The 14,050-nt window shown below is 54.9% G+C and overlaps 5 non-coding genes across 5 annotated transcripts; all 5 read left to right on the forward strand.

Moving 5' to 3' along the window:
- The first annotated feature begins 579 nt into the window (after positions 1-579).
- LOC137751546 (small nucleolar RNA SNORD116) lies at positions 580-672 on the forward strand. Its single transcript, XR_011070836.1, has one exon. It is a non-coding gene; the product is annotated as a small nucleolar RNA SNORD116 (small nucleolar RNA).
- Positions 673-3,305: 2,633 nt separating this feature from the next.
- LOC137778592 (small nucleolar RNA SNORD116) lies at positions 3,306-3,398 on the forward strand. The gene has a single exon (XR_011076942.1). It is a non-coding gene; the product is annotated as a small nucleolar RNA SNORD116 (small nucleolar RNA).
- Positions 3,399-6,036: 2,638 nt separating this feature from the next.
- Positions 6,037-6,129, forward strand: LOC137751448 (small nucleolar RNA SNORD116). Its single transcript, XR_011070799.1, has one exon. It is a non-coding gene; the product is annotated as a small nucleolar RNA SNORD116 (small nucleolar RNA).
- Positions 6,130-8,764: 2,635 nt separating this feature from the next.
- LOC137751603 (small nucleolar RNA SNORD116) lies at positions 8,765-8,857 on the forward strand. Its single transcript, XR_011070881.1, has one exon. It is a non-coding gene; the product is annotated as a small nucleolar RNA SNORD116 (small nucleolar RNA).
- Positions 8,858-11,488: 2,631 nt separating this feature from the next.
- Positions 11,489-11,581, forward strand: LOC137777567 (small nucleolar RNA SNORD116). Its single transcript, XR_011076561.1, has one exon. It is a non-coding gene; the product is annotated as a small nucleolar RNA SNORD116 (small nucleolar RNA).
- The last annotated feature ends 2,469 nt before the right edge of the window (positions 11,582-14,050 follow it).

A 14,050-nucleotide genomic window follows, 5' to 3' on the forward strand; every position in this document is an offset into this window, starting at 1 on the left:
AGAAACCCACAAGAGCGTCTGCATGCGCATTCACAGTCACACACGTGAACACAGAAATACAGCCTCTCACACACCGGCCAATGTATGTGCCTAACTTCCTGCAGTCGTACTATCAGACATGCAGTCAATTCTCGGTAAGGGATAGAGGTCCTTGGGAAGCAGTTTCAGAGCTCAAGCCCAGGAAAATATTTGTATGGATCATGTCCTTTGAGTACAGCAGTCCACTTCCCAGGTGCAGTTGCTGGGCAAGTCTCGCCATCGGCAAAAACAAGATCTTCGTGTGCTCTGATGACTGGAGGTGCTAAGAAGAACTGGAAAAATTGAGGCGGGGCCATGTTCCCGAGCATGGTCGCGGATAACTCAGGATGGTAGGTATTCAACCACCCCAAGATGTGCCATTAGATATTAGGTTTTCCTGAGATGGGCCCAATGGCTGCAAGAGTGGCTTGATTGTTCGTCTTGTTGAGTGGCCTGAGGGCTGTGGATTCTCCAGGCTTTTGGGATACCCCAGGCTCATGACTCCCCTGCAGAGCCCGGCGCACTGCCCGGTTGTGTGCTGCAGCATCCCAGCATGTGCTTAGATCGATGATGACACCCTTGTATGCCTTCCTTGGAAACTCTGAACAAAATGGGTGAGAACACTCGACCGTATCCGTATCGAAACTGAGGTTCAGCACGTTTCCTCTCTCGGGTGTAGGGGACTGTTAGGAGTGAAAGCCAGTGTCCCCTGCCGACATGCACGCAAACACCACCAAGGACTCCAGTATTGGAGTGGCTCCTGACTGAGGGTCGACCGTGTCTGCCCATAAGCTGGGTCATCTATGAATCCGCGGTCCCTGCTAAAAGGCCGTGAGGGAATGCAAGGGGGCAGGCTCTCCTGCTAGTCTTCAGAGTCGGAGTGTGTGCTGCTGTGGGCCCAGTGAGCTTTCAGCTTGGAGAAGTGTGTTTTGACCAGGATCACGCTTTGTGCATGCCGCTTCGGTGGTTGATTTTGGAAGCCAAAATGAGCAAGGTTCCCTGGTTGGAGCCTGGAGCCTTAGGCCAGGCCTGTGGCCCTCTCTGTTGTCGTGTTTGGTGCGGTGAGGTTCTTGAGTGCCCGGTGGGGCTGGAGCAGTGGGCGGGGGTGGGATGGATTTTGGTGTTGGTGGAAGGGAGCTGATGGATTAGGCCTCGCTGCTGCCCCTGAAGCTGCCAGCACACTGTTGGCGGTAAGTGGATCATCGTGGAGTGGGGTGAGGATCGAGTGCTGCATTTAAGCCTGAATAGTGGCTGCTGCCCTGGAGAGAAAGGTAAGGTATCATGAGGACAGGTCCTGTGTGATGTCGTGGTATGGGCTGTCATCATTGGGTTGCAGGCGCTGGCCTCGGCTTCCCAAGGATGTGTCTTGTTCGTGATGGCCTGGCATTACCTGCCTATGGTGGGGATGGCTTTGGAAATTCATGAGGATGCAGTGAGGTAGGTTACCTGTGAAGAGTTGCAATCCCGTTTCCAGAGGAGTGACTCCCCACGGGTTTCTTGCGGGACATAGAGAAGATGGACATGCTGAGGCATCTCTGCAGGCCTTCTTGGGGCTAGGTGAGTTATGCAAACAAGCCCTTTGGTCGCTCTTTTCCCACTTTTGGCAATGTGCAATGCCATAGTGTTTCTGCCGGAGGGCATGACGCGGCCGGCCCGTGTGGCATGCAGGCCTTTCGAACAGCCAGAGCTTTATCCAGAGCCCTCCGTTAGCGGGTCAGAGAAGGGGGCACTGTTGCCATCCCTGGTGCGCTGCCAAGGCCAGCCCCTCTTCCCTTTCAGTCTTCCAAGTCCCCTCACATGGCAGAGGTCTTCCGTTGCAAGTCTGTCTGTGGTCCTCGGGGACCATGTCTTTGATCACTGTGAGATCCTCAGTGGTGTGACTGTGGCAGTGGAGAATTTCCAGGATGCATCAGGTGGGATCAGCATCTTCACAGCAGACAGGCTTGCGGTCTGTCTTCCCTGGTGTTCAGTGTTCCCGTGTTCGGAAGATGTCGGTGGCTTCCAGTAGGGAGGCGTGGCCTGCTGCCTGGATTAGGGCACGATGGACAAGGCTGTTGAGCGTTTGAGCGGTTCCTTAGGGGTCAGGGCCGCGAACCTTGCAGGATGGGAGCTGCCTGAGACATGGCCGGGAAGGTGGCCCAGTTTCCACTGTGGTGTTCCAACAGGGGTCATGGCTGCTGAAGCCCACTGCTTCCTGTGGTGGGCATTCCCACGGGTCAAAGGAAAGTGATTAGGCCTAGTTGGCAAGAAGTTGCACTTTGTTCGATGTTCTTTAGCCCCTTGAGTGGTTTCAGGCTGCATCTTGCCAGTAGAATGCTGTAGGTCGGTGTCGGGTCACCCATGGGAGTTCCCTTGCTTCCGAAAGTGCTGGGAGTGACCCCAAGTGCACATCAGATTTGCTGGTAGCTGGCAGGTTCTCGAGTTGCACGTAGATGTCACACCCACGGCCGGGAGGCAGGTCTCGTCCAGTCTTTGTGCTCTGGTCAGAAGTCGTGGCTGTGGGAGAGCGGGAGTCCGTGGAGTATTTCAACAGCCCCTGGGGGTTAAAGTTTGAATGCGGCCTCTGGAAGCTTACAGGGGGGTTTTCTCCTTTCAGTTGTGGGTCTAGACAGGGTGTTGTGTATAAACTATGGCGTTTACTGTTGGACGCCTCTTCACAGGGCTACAGGGACTCACAGAGACGAAGACGCGTAGTCAGCGGCACACAGAGAAACCCACAAGAGCGTCTGCATGCGCATTCACAGTCACACACGTGAACACAGAAATACAGCCTCTCACACACCGGCCAATGTATGTGCCTAACTTCCTGCAGTCGTACTATCAGACATGCAGTCAATTCTCGGTAAGGGATAGAGGTCCTTGGGAAGCAGTTTCAGAGCTCAAGCCCAGGAAAATATTTGTATGGATCATGTCCTTTGAGTACACCAGTCCACTTCCCAGGTGCAGTTGCTGGGCAAGTCTCGCCATCGGCAAAAACAAGATCTTCGTGTGCTCTGATGACTGGAGGTGCTAAGAAGAAGTGGAAAAAGTGAGGCGGGGCCATGTTCCCGAGCATGGTCGCGGATAACTCAGGATGGTAGGTATTCAACCACCCCAAGATGAGCCATTAGATATTAGGTTTTCCTGAGATGGGCCCAATGGCTGCAAGAGTGGCTTGATTGTTCGTCTTGTTGAGTGGCCTGAGGGCTGTGGATTCTCCAGGCTTTGGGGCTACCCCAGGCTCATGACTCCCCTGGAGAGCCCGGCGCACTGCCCGGTTGTGTTCTGCAGCATCCAAGCATGTGCTTGGATCGATGATGACACCCTTGTATGCATTCATTGGAAACTCTGAACAAAATGGGTGAGAACACTCTACCGTATCCGTATCGAAACTGAGGTTCAGCACGTTTCCTCTCTCGGGTGTAGGGGACTGTTAGGAGTGAAGGCCAGTGTCCCCTGCCGACATGCACGCAAACACCACCAAGGACTCCAGTATTGGAGGGGCTCCTGACTGAGGGTCGACCGTGTCTGCCCATAAGCTGGGTCATCTATGAATCCGCGGTCCCTGCTAAAAGGCCGTGAGGGAATGCAAGGGGGCAGGCTCTCCTGCTAGTCTTCAGAGTCGGAGTGTGTGCTGTTGTGGGCCCAGTGAGCTTTCAGCTTGGAGAAGTGTGTTTTGACCAGGATCAAGGTTTGTGCATGCCGCTTCGGTGGTTGATTTTGGAAGCCAAAATGAGCAAGTTTCCCTGGTTGGAGCCTGGAGCCTCAGGCCAGGCCTTTGGCCCTCTCTGTTGTCGTGTTTGGTGCGGTGATGTTCTTGAGTGCCCGGTGGGGCTGGAGCAGTGGGCGGGGGTGGGATGGAGTTTGGTGATGGCGGAAGGGGGCTGATGGATTAGGCCTCGCTGCTGCCCCTTAGGCTGCCAGCACACTGTTGGCGCTAAGTGGATCATCGTGGAGTGGTGTGAGGATCGAGTGCTGCATTTAAGCCTGCGTAGTGGCTGCTGCCCTGGAGAGAAAGGTAAGGTATCATGAGGACAGGTCCTGTGTGATGTCGTGGGATGGGCTGTCATCATTGGGTTGCAGGCGCTGGCTTCGGCTTCCCAAGGATGTGTCTTGTTCGTGATGGCCTGGCATCAGCTGCCTATGGTGGGGATGGCTTTGGCAGTTCATGAGGATGCAGTGAGTTAGGTTACCTGTGAAGAGTTGCAATCCCGTTTCCAGAGGAGTGACTCCCCACGGGTGTCTTGCGGGACATAGAGAAGATGGACATGCTGAGGCATCTGTGCCGGCCTTCTTGGGGGTAGGTGAGTTAGGCAAACAAGCCCTTTGGTCGCTCTTTTCCCACTTTTGGCAATGTGCAAAGCGATAGTGTTTCTGCCGGAGGGCATGACGCGGCCGGCCCGTGTGGCATGCAGGCCTTTCGAATAGCCAGAGCTTTATCCAGAGCAGTCCGTTGGCGGGGCAGAGAAGGGGGCACTGTTGCCATCCCTGGTGCACTAGAAAGGCCAGCCAGTGTTCCCTTTCAGGATTCCAAGTCCCCTCACATGGCAGAGGTCTTCCGTTGCAAGTCTGTCTGTGGTCCTCGTGGACCATGCCTTTGATCACTCTGAGTTCCTCAGTGGTGTGACTGTGGCAGTGGAGAATTTCCAGGATGCATCAGGTGGGATCAGCATCTTCAAAGCAGACAGGCTTGCGTTCTGTCTTCCCTGGTGTTCAGTGTTCCCGTGTTCGGAAGATGTCTGTGGCTTCCAGTAGGGAGGCGTGGCCTGCTGCCTGGAGTAGGGCACGTTGGACGAGGCTGTTGAGCGTTTGAGCGGTTCCTTAGGGGTCAGGGCCGCGAAACTTGCAGGATGGGAGCTGCCTGAGACATGGCCGGGAAGGTGGCCCAGTTTCCGCTGTGGGGTTCCAACAGGGGTCATGGCTGCTGAAGCCCACTGCTTCCTGTGGTGGGCATTCCCACGGGTCAAAGGAAAGTGATTAGGCCTAGTTGGCAAGAAGTTGCACTTTGTTCGATGTTCTTTAGCCCCTTGAGTGGTTTCAGGCTGCATCTTGCCAATAGAATGCTGTAGGTCGGTGTCGGGTCACCCATGGGAGTTCCCTTGCTTCCGAAAGTGCTGCGAGTGACCCCAAGTGCACATCAGATGTGCTGGTAGCTGGCCGGTTCTCGAGTTGCACGTAGATGTCACACCCACGGCCGGGAGGCAGGTCTCGTCCAGTCTTTGTGCTCTGGTCAGAAGGCGTGGCTGTGGGAGAGCGGGAGTCCGTGGAGTATTTCAACAGCCCCTGGGGTTTAAAGTTTGCATGCGGCCTCTGGAAGCTGAGCGGGGGCTTTCTCCTTTCAGTTGGGGGTCTAGACAGGGTGTTGTGTATAAACTATGGCGTTTACTGTTGGACGCCTCTTCACAGGGCTACAGGGACAGACAGAGACCAAGACGCGTAGTCAGAGGCACACAGAGTAACCCACAAGAGCGTCTGCGTGCGCAGTCACAGTCACAGTCACACGCATGAACACAGAAATACAGCCTCTCACACACCGGCCAATGTATGTGCCTAAATTCCTGCAGTCGTACTATCAGACATGCAGTAAATTCTAGGTAAGGGATAGAGGTCCTTCGGAAGCAGTTTCAGAGCTCAAGCCCAGGAAAATATTTGTATGGATCATGTCCTTTGAGGACACCAGTCCACTTCCCAGGTGCAGTTGCTGGGCAAGTCTCGCCATCGGCAAAAACAAGATCTTCGTGTGCTCTGATGACTGGAAGTGCTAAGAAGAACTGGAAAAAGTGAGGCGGGGCCATGTTCCCGAGCATGGTCGCGGATAACTCAGGATGGTAGGTATTCAACCACCCCAAGATGTGCCATTAGATATTAGGTTTTCCTGAGATGGGCCCAATGGCTGCAAGAGTGGCTTGATTGTTCGTCTTGTTGAGTGGCATGAGGGCTGTAGATTCTCCAGGCTTTTGGGGTACCCCAGGCTCATGACTCCCCTGGAGAGCCCGGCGCACTGCCCGATTGTGTTCTGCAGCATCCGAGCATGTGCTTGGATCGATGATGACACCCTTGTATGCCTTCCTTGGAAACTCTGAACAAAATGGGTGAGAACACTCTACCGTATCCTTATCGAAACTGAGGTTAGCACGTTTCCTCTCTCGGGTGTACGGGACTGTTATGAGTGAAGGCCAGTGTCCCGTGCCGACATGCACGCAAACACCACCAAGGACTCCAGTATTGGAGGGGCTCCTGACTGAGGGTCGACCGTGTCTGCCCATAAGCTGGGTCATCTATGAATCTGCGGTCCCTGCTAAAAGGCCGTGAGGGAATGCAAGGGGGCAGGCTCTCCTGCTAGTGTTCAGAGTCAGAGTGTGTGCTGGTGTGGGCCCAGTGAGCTTTCAGCTTGGAGAAGTGCGTTTTGACCAGGATCACGCTTTGTGCATGCCGCTTCGGTGGTTGATTTTGGAAGCCAAAATGAACAAGTTTCCCTGGTTGGAGGCTGGAGACTCAGGCCAGGCCTGTGGCCCACTCTGTTGTCGTGTTTGGTGCGGTTAGGTTCTTGAGTGCCTGGTGGGGCTGGAGCAGTGGGCGGGGGTGGGATGGAGTTTGGTGATGGCGGAAGGGGGCTGATGGATTAGGCCTCGCTGCTGCCCCTGAAGCTGCCAGCACACTGTTGGCGCTAAGTGGATCATCGTGGAGTGGGGTGAGGATCGAGTGCTGCATTTAAGCCTGCGTAGTGGCTGCTGCCCTGGAGAGAAAGGTAAGGTATCATGAGGACAGGTCCTATGTGATGTCGTGGGATGGGCTGTCATCATTGGGTTGCAGGCGCTGGCCTCGGCTTCCCAAGGATGTGTCTTGTTCGTGATGGCCTGGCATCAGCTGCCTATGGTGGGAATGGCTTTGGCAGTTCATGAGGATGCAGTGAGGTAGGTTACCTGTGAAGAGTTGCAATCCCGTTTCCAGAGGAGTGACTCCCCACGGGTGTCTTGCGGGACATAGAGAAGATGGACATGCTGAGGCATCTGTGCCGGCCTTCTTGGGGGTAGATGAGTTATGCAAACAAGCCCTTTGGTCGCTCTTTTCCCACTTTTGGCAATGTGCAAAGCGATAGTGTTTCTGCCGGACGGCATGACGCGGCCGGCACGTGTGGCATGCAGGCCTTTCGAATAGCCAGAGCTTTATCCAGAGCAGTCCGTTGGCGGGGCAGAGAAGGGGGCACTGTTGCCATCACTGGTGCGCTGCCAATGCCAGCCACTCTTCCCTTTCAGGCTTCCAAGTCCCCTCACATGGCAGAGGTCTTCCGTTGCAAGTCTGTCTGTGGTCCTCGGGGACCATGCCTTTGATCACTCTGAGTTCCTCAGTGGTGTGACTGTGGCAGTGGAGAATTTCCAGGATGCATCAGGTGGGATCAGCATCTTCAAAGCAGACAGGCCTGCGGTTTGTCTTCCCTGGTGTTCAGTGTTCCCGTGTTCGGAAGATGTCTGTGGCTTCCAGTAGGGACGCGTCACCCTGCTGGCTGGAGTAGGGCACATTGGAGGAGGCTGTTGAGCATTTGAGCGGTTCCTTAGGGGTCAGGGCCGCGAACCTTGCAGGATGGGAGCTGCCTGACATATGGCCGGGAAGGTGGCCTAGTTTCCGCTGTGGGGTTCCAACATGGGTCATGGCTGCTGAAGCCCACTGCTTCCTGTCGTGGGCATTCCCACGGGTCAAAGGAAAGTGATTAGGCCTAGTTGGCAAGAAGTTGCACTTTGTTCGATGTTCTTTAGCCCATTGAGTTGTTTCAGGCTGCATCTTGCCAGTAGAATGCTCTAGGTCGGTGTCGGGTCACCCATGGGAGTTCCCTTGCTTCCGAAAGTGCTGGGAGTGACCCCAAGTGCACATCAGATGTGCTGGTAGCTGGCAGGTTCTCGATTTGCCCGTAGATGTCACACCCACGGCCGGGAGGCAGGTCTCCTCCAGTCTTTGTGCTCTGGTCAGAAGGCATGGCTGCGGGAGAGCGGGAGTCCGTGGAGTATTTCAACAGCCCCTGGGGGTTAAAGTTTGCATGCGGCCTCTGGAAGCTGACCGGGGGCTTTCTCCTTTCAGTTGGGGATCTAGACAGGGTGTTGTGTATAAGCTATTTCGTTTACTGTTGGACGCCTCTTCACAGGGCTACAGGGACACACAGAGACCAAGACGCGTAGTCAGCGGCACACAGAGAAACCCACAAGAGCGTCTGCGTGCGCAGTCACAGTCAGACGCATGAACACAGAAATACAGCCTCTCACACACCGGCCAATGTATGTGCCTAACTTCCTGCAGTCGTACTATCAGACATGTAGTCAATTCTCGGTAAGGGATAGAGGTCCTTGGGAAGCAGTTTCAGAGCTCAAGCCCAGGAAAATGTTTGTATGGATCATGTCCTTTGAGGACACCAGTCCACTTCCCAGGTGCAGTTGCTGGGCAAGCCTCACCGTCGGCAAAAACAAGAAGATCTTCGTGTGCTCTGATGACTGGAGGTGCTAAGAAGAACTGGAAAAAGTGAGGCGGGGCCATGTTCCCGAGCATGGTCGCGGATAACTCAGGATGGTAGGTATTCAACCACACCAAGATATGCCATTAGATATTAGGTTTTCCTGAGATGGGCCCAATGGCTGCAAGAGTGGCTTGATTGTTCGTCTTGTTGAGTGGCCTGAGGGCTGTGGATTCTCCAGGCTTTTGGGGTACCCCAGGCTCATGACTCCCCTGGAGAGCCCGGCGCACTGCCCGGTTGTGTTCTGCAGCATCCCAGCATGTTTTTGGATCGATGATGACACCCTTGTATGCCTTCCTTGGAAACTCTGAACAAAATGGGTGAGAACACTCGACCGTATCCTTATCGAAAGTGAGGTTAGCACGTTTCCTCTCTCGGGTGTAGGGGACTGTTAGAAGTGAGGTCCAATATCCCCTGCTGACATGCATGCCAACACCACTAAGGGCTCTAGCATTGGAGGGGCTCCTGTCTGAGGATCGACAGTGTCTGCCCATAAGCTGGGTCATCTATGAATCCGCGGTCCCTGCTAAAAGGACGTGAGGGAATGCAAGGGGGCAGGCTCTCCTGCTAGTCTTCAGAGTTGGAGTGTGTGCTGGTGTGGGCCCAGTGAGCTTTCAGCTCGGAGAAGTGTGTTTTGACCAGGATCACGCTTTGTGCATGCCGCTTCGGTGGTTGATTTTGGGAGCCAAAATGAGCAAGGTTCCCTGGTTGGAGCCTGGAGCCTCAGGCCAGGCCTGTGGCCCTCTCTGTTGTCGTGTTTGGTGCGGTGAGGTTCTTGCGTGCACGGTGGGGCTGGAGCAGTGGGCGGGGGTGGGATGGAGTTTGGTGATGGCAGAAGGGGGCTGATGGATTAGGCCTCGCTGCTGCCCCTGAAGCTGCCAGCACACTGCTGGCGCTAAGTGGATCATCGTGGAGTCGGGTGAGGATCGAGTGCTGCATTTAAGCCTGCGTAGTGGCTGCTGCCCTGGAGAGAAAGGTAAGGTATCATGAGGACAGGTCCTGTGTGATGTCGTGGGATGGGCTGTCATCATTGGGTTGCAGGCGCTGGCCTCGGCTTCCCAAGGATGTGTCTTGTTCGTGATGGCCTGGCATCAGCTGCCTATGGTGGGGATGGCTTTGGCAGTTCATGAGGATGCAGTGAGGTAGGTTACCTGTGAAGAGTTGCAATCCCGTTTCCAGAGGAGTGACTCCCCACGGGTGTCTTGCGGGACATAGAGAAGATGGACATGCTGAGGCATCTGTGCCGGCCTTCTTGGGGGTAGGTGAGTTATGCAAACAAGCCCTTTGGTCGCTCTTTTCCCACTTTTGGCAATGTGCAAAGCGATAGTGTTTCTGCCGGAGGGCATGACGCGGCCGGCACGTGTGGCATGCAGGCCTTTCGAATAGCCAGAGCTTTATCCAGAGCAGTCCGTTGGCGGGGCAGAGAAGGGGGCACTGTTGCCATCCCTGGTGCGCTGCCAAGGCCAGCCAGTGTTCCCTTTCATGATTCCAAGTCCCCTCACATGGCAGAGGTCTTCCGTTGCAAGTTTGTCTGTGGTCCTCGGGGACCATGCCTTTGATCACTCTGAGTTCCTCAGTGGTGTGACTGTGGCAATGGAGAATTTCCAGGATGCATCAGGTGGGATCAGCATCTTCAAAGCAGTCAGGCTTGCGGTCTGTCTTCCATGGTGTTCCTTGTTCCCGTGTTTGGACGATGTCTGTGGCTTCCAGTAGGGACGCGTCGCCCTGCTGGCTGGAGTAGGGCACGTTGGACGAGGCTGTTGAGCGTTTGAGCGGTTCCTTAGGGGTCAGGGCCGCGAACCTTGCAGGATGGGAGCTGCCTGAGACAGGGCCGGGAAGGTGGCCTAGTTTCCGATGTGGGGTTCCAGCATGGGTCATGGCTGCTGAAGCCCACTGCTTCCTGTGGTGGGCATTCCCACGGGTCAAAGGAAAGTGATTAGGCCTAGTTGGCAAGAAGTTGCACTTTGTTCGATGTTCTTTAGCCCCTTGAGTGGTTTCATGCTGCATCTTGCCAGTAGAATGCTGTAGGTCGGTGTCAGGTCACCCATGGGAGTTCCCTTGCTTCCGAAAGTGCTGGGAGTGACCCCAAGTGCACATCAGATGTGCTGGTAGCTGGCAGGTTCTCGAGTTGCACGTAGATGTCACACCCACGGCCGGGAGGCAGGTCTCCTCCAGTCTATGTGCTCTGGTTAGAAGGCGTGGTTGTGGGAGAGCGGGAGTCCGTGGAGTATTTCAACAGCCCCTGGGGGTTAAAGTTTGCATGCGGCCTGTGGAAGCTGACAGGGGGCTTTCTCCTTTCAATTGCGGGTCTAGACAGGGTGTTGTGTATAAACTATGGCGTTTACTGTTGGACGCCACTTCACAGGTCTACAGGGACACACAGAGACCAAGACGCGTAGTCAGAGGCACACAGAGAAACCCACAAGAGCGTCTGTGTGCGCAGTCACAGTCACACGCGTGAACACAGAAATACAGCCTCTTACACACCGGCCAATGTATGTGCCTAACTTCCTGCAGTCGTACTATCAGACATGCAGTCAATTCTCGGTAAGGGATAGAGGTCCTTGGGAAGCAGTTTCAGAGCTCAAGCCCAGGAAAATATTTGTATGGATCATGTCCTTTGAGGACACCATTCCACTTCCCAGGTGCAGTTGCTGGGCAAGCCTCGCCGTCGGCAAAAACAAGATCTTCGTGTGCTCTGATGACTGGAGGTGCTAAGAAGAACTGGAAAAAGTGAGGCTGGGCCATGTTCCCGAGCATGGTCGCGGATAACTCAGGATGGTAGATATTCAACCACCCCAAGATGTGCCATTAGATATTAGGTTTTCGTGAGATGGGCCCAATGGCTGCAAGAGTGGCTTGATTGTTCGTCTTGTTGAGTGGCCTGAGGGCTGTGGATTCTCCAGGCTTCTGGGGTACCCCAGGCTCATGACTCCCCTGAAGAGCCCGGCGCAGTGCCCGGTTGTGTTCTGCAGCATCCCAGCATGTGCTGGATCGATGATGACACCCTTGTATTCATTCATTGGAAACTCTGAACAAAATGGGTGAGAACACTCTACCGTATCCTTATCGAAACTGAGGTTCAGCACGTTTCCTCTCTCGGGTGTAGGGGACTGTTAGGAGTGAAGGCCAGTGTCCCCTGCCGACATGCACGCAAACACCACCAAGGACTCCAGTATTGGAGGGGCTCCTGACTGAGGGTCGACCGTGTCTGCCCATAAGCTGGGTCATCTATGAATCCGCGGTCCCTGCTAAAAGGCTGTGAGGGAATGCAAGGGGGCAGGCTCTCCTGCTAGTCTTCAGAGTCGGAGTGTGTGCTGGTGTGGGCTCAGTGAGCTTTCAGCTTGGAGAAGTGTGTTTTGACCAGGATCACGCTTTGTGCATACCGCTTCGCTGGTTGATTTAGGAAGCCAAAATGAGCAAGGTTCACTGGTTGGAGCCTGGAGCCTCAGGCCAGGCCTGTGGCCCTCTCTGTTGTCGTGTTTGGTGCGGTGAGGTTCTTGAGTGCCCGGTGGGGCTGGAGCAGTGGGCGGGGGTGGGATGGAGTTTGGTGATGGCGGAAGGGGGCTGATGGATTAGGCCTCGCTGCTGCCCCTGAAGCAGCCAGCACACTGTTGGCGCTAAGTGGATCATCGTGGAGTGGGGTGAGGATCGAGTGCTGCATTTAAGCCTGCGTAGTGGCTGCTGCCCTGGAGAGAAAGTAAGGGATCATGAGGACAGGTCCTGTGTGATGTCGTGAGATGGGCTGTCATCATTGGGTTGCAGGCGCTGGCCTCGGCTTCCCAAAGATGTGTCTTGTTTGTGATGGCCTGGAATCAGCTGCCTATGGTGGGGATGGCTTTGGCAGTTCATGAGGATGCAGTGAGGTAGGTTACCTGTGAAGAGTTGCAATCCCGTTTTCAAAGGAGTGACTCCCCACGGGTGTCTTGTGGGACATAAAGAAGATGTACATGCTGAGGCGTCTGTGCCGGCCTTCTTGGGGGTAGGTGAGTTATGCAAGCATGCCCTTTGGTCACTCTTTTCCCACTTTTGGGAATGTGCAAAGCGATAGTGTTTCTGCCGGAGGGCATGACGCGGCCGGCCCGTGTGGCATGCAGGCCTTTCGAATAGCCAGAGCTTTATCCAGAGCAGTCCGTTGGCGGGGCAGAGAAGTGGGCACTGTTGCCATCCCTGGTGTGCTGCCAAGGCCAGCCACTGTTCCCTTTCAGGCTTCCAAGTCCCCTCAGATGGCAGAGGTCTTCCGTTTCAAGTCTGTCTGTGTTCCTCGGGGACCATGCCTTTGATCACTGTGAGTTCCTCAGTGGTGTCACTGTGGCAGTGGAGAATTTCCAGGATGCATCAGGTGGGATCAGCATCTTCAAAGCAGACAGGCTTGTGGTCTGTCTTCCCTGGTGTTCAGCGTTCCCGTGTTCGGAAGATGTCTGTGGCTTCCAGTAGGGACGCGTCGCCCTGCTGGCTGGAGTAGGGCACGTTGGACGAGGCTGTTGAGCGTTTGAGCGGTTCCTTAGGGGTCAGGGCCGCGAATCTTTCAGGATGGGAGCTGCCTGAGACATGGCCGGGAAGGTGGCCTAGTTTCCGCTGTGGGGTTCCAACATGGGTCATGGCTGCTGAAGGCCACTGCTTCATGTGGTGGGCATTCCCACGGGTCAAAGGAAAGTGATTAGGCCTAGTTGGCAAGAAGTTGCACTTTGTTCGATATTCTTTAGCCCATTGAGTTGTTTCAGGCTGCATCTTGCCAGTAGAATGCTGTAGGTCGGTGTCGGGTCACCCATGGGAGATCCCTTGCTTCCGAAAGTGCTGGGAGTGACCCCAAGTGCACATCAGATGTGCTGGTAGCTGGCAGGTTCTCGAGTTGCACGTAGATGTCACACCCAAGGCCGGGAGGCAGGTCTCGTCCAGTCTTTGTGCTCTGGTAAGAAGGCGTGGCTGCGGGAGAGCGGGAGTCCGTGGAGTATTTCAACAGCCCCTGGGGGTTAAAGTTTGCATGCGGCCTCTGGAAGCTGACCGGGGGCTTTCTCCTTTCAGTTGGGGATCTAGACAGGGTGTTGTGTATAAGCTATGGCGTTTACTGTTGGACGCCTCTTCACAGGGCTACAGGGACACACAGAGACCAAGACGCGTAGTCAGCGGCACACAGAGAAACCCACAAGAGCGTCTGCGTGCTCAGTCACAGTCAGACGCATGAACACAGAAATACAGCCTCTCACACACCGGCCAATGTATGTGCCTAACTTCCTGCAGTCGTACTATCAGACATGTAGTCAATTCTCGGTAAGGGATAGAGGTCCTTGGGAAGCAGTTTCAGAGCTCAAGCCCAGGAAAATGTTTGTATGGATCATGTCCTTTGAGGACACCAGTCCACTTCCCAGGTGCAGTTGCTGGGCAAGCCTCACCGTCGGCAAAAACAAGAAGATCTTCGTGTGCTCTGATGACTGGAGGTGCTAAGAAGAACTGGAAAAAGTGAGGCGGGGCCATGTTCCCGAGCATGGTCGCGGATAACTCAGGATGGTAGGTATTCAACCACACCAAGATGTGCCATTAGATATTAGGTTT

Source organism: Eschrichtius robustus, chromosome 1 (assembly GCF_028021215.1).
Source record: "Eschrichtius robustus isolate mEscRob2 chromosome 1, mEscRob2.pri, whole genome shotgun sequence".
Classification (NCBI taxonomy): domain Eukaryota; kingdom Metazoa; phylum Chordata; class Mammalia; order Artiodactyla; family Eschrichtiidae; genus Eschrichtius; species Eschrichtius robustus.